Here is a 6,165-nt window from a genome sequence, read left to right as displayed (position 1 = left end):
GGAATGCAAGCTGGTGCAGCCACTCTGGAAAACAGTATGGAGGTTCCTCAAAAAGTTGAAAATAGAGCTACCATATGATCCAACAATTGCACCCCTGGGTATTTACCCCAAAGATACAAAAGTAGGGATCTGTAGGTGTGCACGCACCCCGATGTTTATAGCAGCAATGTCCACAATAGCCAAATTGTGGAAAGAGCCAAGATGTCCATCGACAGATGAATGGATAAAGAAGAAGTCGCATACATATACAATGGAATATTATGCAGCCATCAAAAGGAATGAGATCTTGCCATTTGCAACGACATGGATGGAACTGGAGGGTGTTATGTTGAGCGAAACAAGCCAATCAGAGAAAGACATGTATCATATGACCTCAGTGGTATGAGGAATTCTTAATTTCAGGAAACAAACTGAGGGTTGCTGGAGTGGGGGATGGGGTGGCTGGGTGGCTGGGTGATAGACACTGGGGAGGGTATGTGCTATGGTGAGTGCTGTGAATTGTGTAAGACTGTTGAGTCACAGACCTGTACCTCTGAAACAAATAATGCAATATTTGTTAAGAAAAAAAAAAAAAGAAGAAGATAGCTGGAGGGGAAGAATGAAGGGGGGAAATCGGAGGGGGAGATGAACCATGAGAGACGTTGGACTCTGAAAAACAAACTGAGGGTTCTAGAGGGGAGGGGGTTGGGAGGATGGGTTAGCCTGGTGATGGGTATTAAAGAGGGAACGTTCTGCATGGAGCACTGGGTGTTATGCACAATGAATCCTGGAACACTACGTCAAAAACTAATGATGTAATGTATGGTGATTAACATAACAATAAAATTTTTTAAAAAATTACATTAAATTTAAATAAATTAAATACTTCATTAAAAGTCAGACTTTTAGACTAGAATAAAGGTAAGACCAACTGTATGCTATCTTTAAGAAATTAACTTCTAGTGTAATGAAAGAAATAAGTTTAAAAGTAAAAAAAATAGAAAAAAGATGCCTTATACAAACATAAATAATAAAATAGATATAGCTTACAGATCTATTTCTCCTTTCCTATCAGGTTTTTTTTTTTTAATTTTATCAGTTCAGTCTTGTTCAAAATAGTCCAAATTTGGAGTTAGTAATTATTGAATCCTTACTCTCTGTCAACTGTATGAGGAATAGTGCTAGCTGCCAGGGTTACAGAGGTAAAATACCCTTACCAGTAGAATGTACAGGAATTCCTTGTACTGTCTTTACAACTTTTCTGTAAATCTGCAATTATTTCAAAATAAAAAAGTTTAAAAAATAGCCAGTTCTGTGTTCTTGTTCTGATTGGTTAAAAAATATATGTCCTATAAACAACTATAACTAAATTTGGAGAATGATGATAGTATATGAATTTTTAAAAATGCCAAAGGTAGAAAAAGAAACTCCTCACCAGGATCTTATGATAGAGCTACAGAAACAGGTAGAACACAGGCCCATCTGAGCTGAAGCAGAGGTAGCACCAAGTGCAATGGAAGCATTTTGAAGTCTATTGCTCATTCAGTAATATTTTTCACTAAAAGCATTTGAAATTTTCAAATATCATACTAAGAATCTTGTTAGAGTGTTTAAGGAGGGAAACTGTTGCTTTGCTTCATTAGTTCCAGCCTTAAAATTCATGCTAAGTGAAAATTAGCAAATAACTCAGGCCATTACCATCTACTGGGAGGCTTAGAAGCTGATTGTGCTTCTGTTGAACAGTTAACTTTCCTATAAGAGTCAGAACTTCTTTGGAAAAGTGTCAAAAATAGAGCTACTCTACGACCTAGCAATTGCACTACTAGACATTTACCCCAAAGATACAGATGTAGTGAAAAGAAGGGACACATGCACCCCAGTGTTCATAGCAGCAATGTCCACAATAGCCAAACTGTGGGAGGAGCCAAGATGTCCTTCAACAGATGAATGGATAAAGAAGATGTGGTTCATATATACAATGGAATATTACTCAGCCATCAGAAAGGATGAATACCCACCATTTGCACTGACATGGATGGAACTGGAGGGGATTATGCTAAGTGAAGTAAGTCAAGTAGAGAAAGACAATTATCATATGGTTTCACTAATTTGTGGAACATAAGCAATAGCATGGAGGACCATAGGGGAAGGGAGGGAAATCTGAAGGCGGAGAAATCAGAGAGGGAGACCAACCATGAGAGACTGTGGACTCCAGGAAACAAACTGTGGGTTTCAGAGGGGAGGGAGTGGGGGAAGGGGGTAACAGGGTGATGGATATTAAGGAGGGCATGTGTTGTGATGAGCAGTGGGTGTTATATGCAACTAATAAATCACTGAACACTACATTAAAAACTAATGATGTTGGCTAACTGAATATTATTTAAAAAAAAGGTCAGAACTTGTGTCCTTCCCTATATATTGCTGCCACCTAGTGACCAAATCTTTCCATAAAATGCTGAAAATTAATAAAATTGATCATCTAGATCTCCTGGTGATGGGTATTAAAGAGGGCACGTTCTTCATGGAGTACTGGGTGTTATACACAAACAATGAATCATGGAACACTACATCAAAAACTAATGGTGCAATATATGGTGATTAACATAACATAATAATAAAAATAAATAAAAATAATAAAATAAAATAAAAAAAGAAGCTAGAAAAACAAGCATCAATTATACCCAAAGTAAATAGGATAAATACTAAATGATAAATAGAAGTCAATAAAATTAAAAATAGATAAACCAATAGAGAAATCCCCTAAGGCAAAAATCTGGGTTTTTGATCCATAAAAAGATCAATAAAATCGATACAATTAACGCTAAACTGATCAAGAAAAAGGAGAGGAGATACAAATTATCAACATCAGGAATCAAATAAATGTCAGCACTACAGATATTATAAACACACAAAAGGAATTGGGGAATATTACAAACAATTTTATGTCAATAAACCTGAAAACCCAGATGAAATGGACAAATTCCATGAAGGATAAAAATGACCAAATTTGATACAAGAAGAAAAAGAAAATCCAAATACTCTTATATCTATTACAGAAATTGAAACCACTTTATATATAAATATGTGTGTGTGTGCGTGCGCGCGCGCGTGCGCACGCATGCGCGTGACCCAGATGAAATCACTGATGAATTTTACCAATCACTTGAAGAAGAATTAAGACCAATCCTACACAAACTCCTTCAGAAAATGGTTAAGAGGCAAACACTTCCGAACTCATTTTGTGAGAACAGAATTATTTTTGATCTAAAGCCAGACAAAGATACCACAGAAAAAGAAAATTCAGACTAACATCTTTCATGGACACGAACGGAAAAAAAGAATATCAGCAATCTAATCTAACAATAGTATAATATAACCTAGTATAAAAAGAATAATACATTATGACCAACCCCAGTTTATTCCAGGAAGGCAATGTTGGTTTAACATTCCAATATCAATCAGTATAATTCACCACATTAATGAAGATGAAAACAAATGTGATTTTCTGAATAGATGCAGAAAAAGAACATTTGACAAAATGTAACGCCAATGATTAAGGACATTTCTGAAAACATTATAGTTAACATACTGCCCTAAAATAAGAAATGAGCCAAGAATATCTGCTTACATTTATTGGCAGCATAGAAGTTTTAAGCAGTGCATTAAGGCAAAAAATAAAAGGCTTGCAAGTTGAAAAATAAGAAGTAAATTTATATTTAAAGAAGACAAATAATGCCTTAAATAATCTGCAATAAAAGTAATATGACTAACATTAAGCTCAGCAAAGAGGTATATATACAAAATGTATATCAACAAATAATTCAAAATGAAATTCTAAAGACACAATATACAATAGCAACAAAAATCATGAAATAATTAGGACAAAATTTTTAAAATATGTATGAAATTGGTACACTGGATATTATAAAACTCCGGTAAGAGAAATTAAAGGGAGCTAAAGAAATTGAGAAATAAGCTATGTTTATGTATTGGAAGATGCAAAGTTGTTACGATATCAATTCTCCTGACATACAGTAAGACTAAGGATTAGCTACTGTTGTTGCTAATAACAGATTTTTATGATTGTCATATATACTTACATAACGTGACAAAAATTAAATGGCTCAGACAAATGCTAAAAATTGTTCTTACAGCAGGCATAGCTATGAGGTTTATACTTTTTTAGGATAAATCAACTCTTCCTAAAGTTCTCAAACTGTGTGCCAGGGCTTAAGAGGTTGCCACAGCAAACTCACAGTACATTTTACCTTTTCTAGGCAAGGGCAGTGATACTCTATATCTTCTGACATGAAATATACTAGTTAGAGGTAGTTTACAATTTCAATAATGGATTATGCTATGTTCCTTTGATGACATATCTCTGTGAAGATGTTTTTTCAGTGGGTGCTGTTTTAAAAAGGGTGTGAAAATCACTGTAGAGCAGGAAACGAGAATGATAATCTCATTTCAGGCTTTAAATTTATCCAGGCCTAACAGTCACACGCACATTAATAAGTAATCGTGGTTATTTAAAGTGAAATGAAAACACCATCTTTTTCTTTTAATTTACATGTATCATGCTTTTCAAATTGCTATAAATTGTTAACACATAATATGTACTGTGTTGTTTGTACCTAAGTACTCAATAAGCAGAACTTTCAGTTATTTCTTTAGTCATAGGGACACCATGAAAGTTATCAGATTATAAAAGATGCAGTGAATCAAGAATATCTGAGAACTTTGGAATTAATCATTTAAAAATATACCTATTAGCCATCAGTACAATCCAGTCTGTACTACTTTAGAAGTCTGCACATTTATCTATGAAGGATCACATTAAATATTTAGGCTTTGCAGTCTGTATTTCGTCTCTGTCACATGGTGTTCTTTATTTGCTTGCTTGTTTGCTTTTACAAACCTTTAAAAAGTAAAAATAACTCTTACCTCACAGGTCATTCAAAAAACAGGCTACGGGCCAGTTATGGACCACAGGTTACAGTTAGCCAGTCCCTGTTTTGGAACTTTGAGAAACACAGCTAATTTTATGGCTATAGTTTGGTACAGATTTACTGATCCAACATAATAAAAACACTGATGATGTTTATCAAAAGTTGCAAAGCACTTTTGGTATTACCAAATTCCAAGATACTATTTTTTTACATTTTAACATCTCAGATATTGGTTATTGTTCTTCTCCCAATTGCTTCTGCCTAGGTGGGGGTCAGGGGGAATCTACCATTGCCTGTGACAGCATAAACTTGATCAGAGATGTCTGTGTTATTTCCACCTCATTTGTGTTCTATTGCTTGCTCTGCACATGCTAAGTTTAATTACTCTTTAAAACATCTTCAAAAAAGAAACAAGAGTGCGGTGTGAACATGGGGAAAAAAGAAAGCAAGAAAGTATATGACTATGAAGCGAATGCTTAGTCTCCAAGATCAGAGGCTTAAAGAGAAGGATAGATTAAAATCTAAAAAGAAAGAAAAGATCCCAGTGCACTCAAGGAAAGAGAAGACCCTCAACATCCTTTCTGTTGATTCTTCCAAGATAAGACACAGCTGGACCCACCTTACCACATCCTGGCTGATACCAACTTTATCACATTTTCTATTAAGGCCAAACTTGACTTAGTACAGTCAATGATGGACTGTCCATATGCTAAGTATATCCCTTATATAACTGACTTTGTAAGGGTTGAAATTGAGAAATTGGGGCAAAAGTATCCAGCGGCTCTAAGGATTGCCAAAGACCCAAGATTTGAACGATTACCATGTACACATAAGGGAACCTATGCAGATAACTTCTTAGTACAGAAAGTAACTCAGCACAAGTGTTATATTTGGCCACAGTTGACCTGGACCTTAAAAGAAGATGGGAAAGATCCCTGGAGTTCCTATCATGTAAATTTCTAACCACAGGTACAACACTGAGCGGATGTCAGATGATTATGGAGCCCCTTGGTTCTAATTCTTAAAAGTTAGAGTTGATTATCCTCTATGTTCCTTTACCAACTTTTTCTGTTGCCAGTTCATATAGCAATATTCTATAGCATGAATTATTTCACTCACCCATTTGCTCTGTTATGAGTGTACTCGAGTATGGTTAAATACAGTGACTTGTTGATGTTGTTTTGAAATTGATATTTTGTATCATTTTAAATGTAGTTGAATCTTTTTATAAATCAAT

General features: G+C 34.9%; 1 pseudogene; it reads left to right on the top strand.

The window, feature by feature from the left end:
- Positions 1-5,367: 5,367 nt before the first annotated feature.
- LOC110588637 lies at positions 5,368-5,946 on the top strand (annotated as a pseudogene).
- Positions 5,947-6,165: the final 219 nt, after the last annotated feature.

The sequence above is a fragment of the Neomonachus schauinslandi genome, chromosome 2, assembly GCF_002201575.2.
Source record: "Neomonachus schauinslandi chromosome 2, ASM220157v2, whole genome shotgun sequence".
Taxonomy (NCBI): domain Eukaryota; kingdom Metazoa; phylum Chordata; class Mammalia; order Carnivora; family Phocidae; genus Neomonachus; species Neomonachus schauinslandi.
Note: the sequence above shows the minus strand (reverse complement) of the source record. Positions and strands in the feature narration are given on the sequence as shown.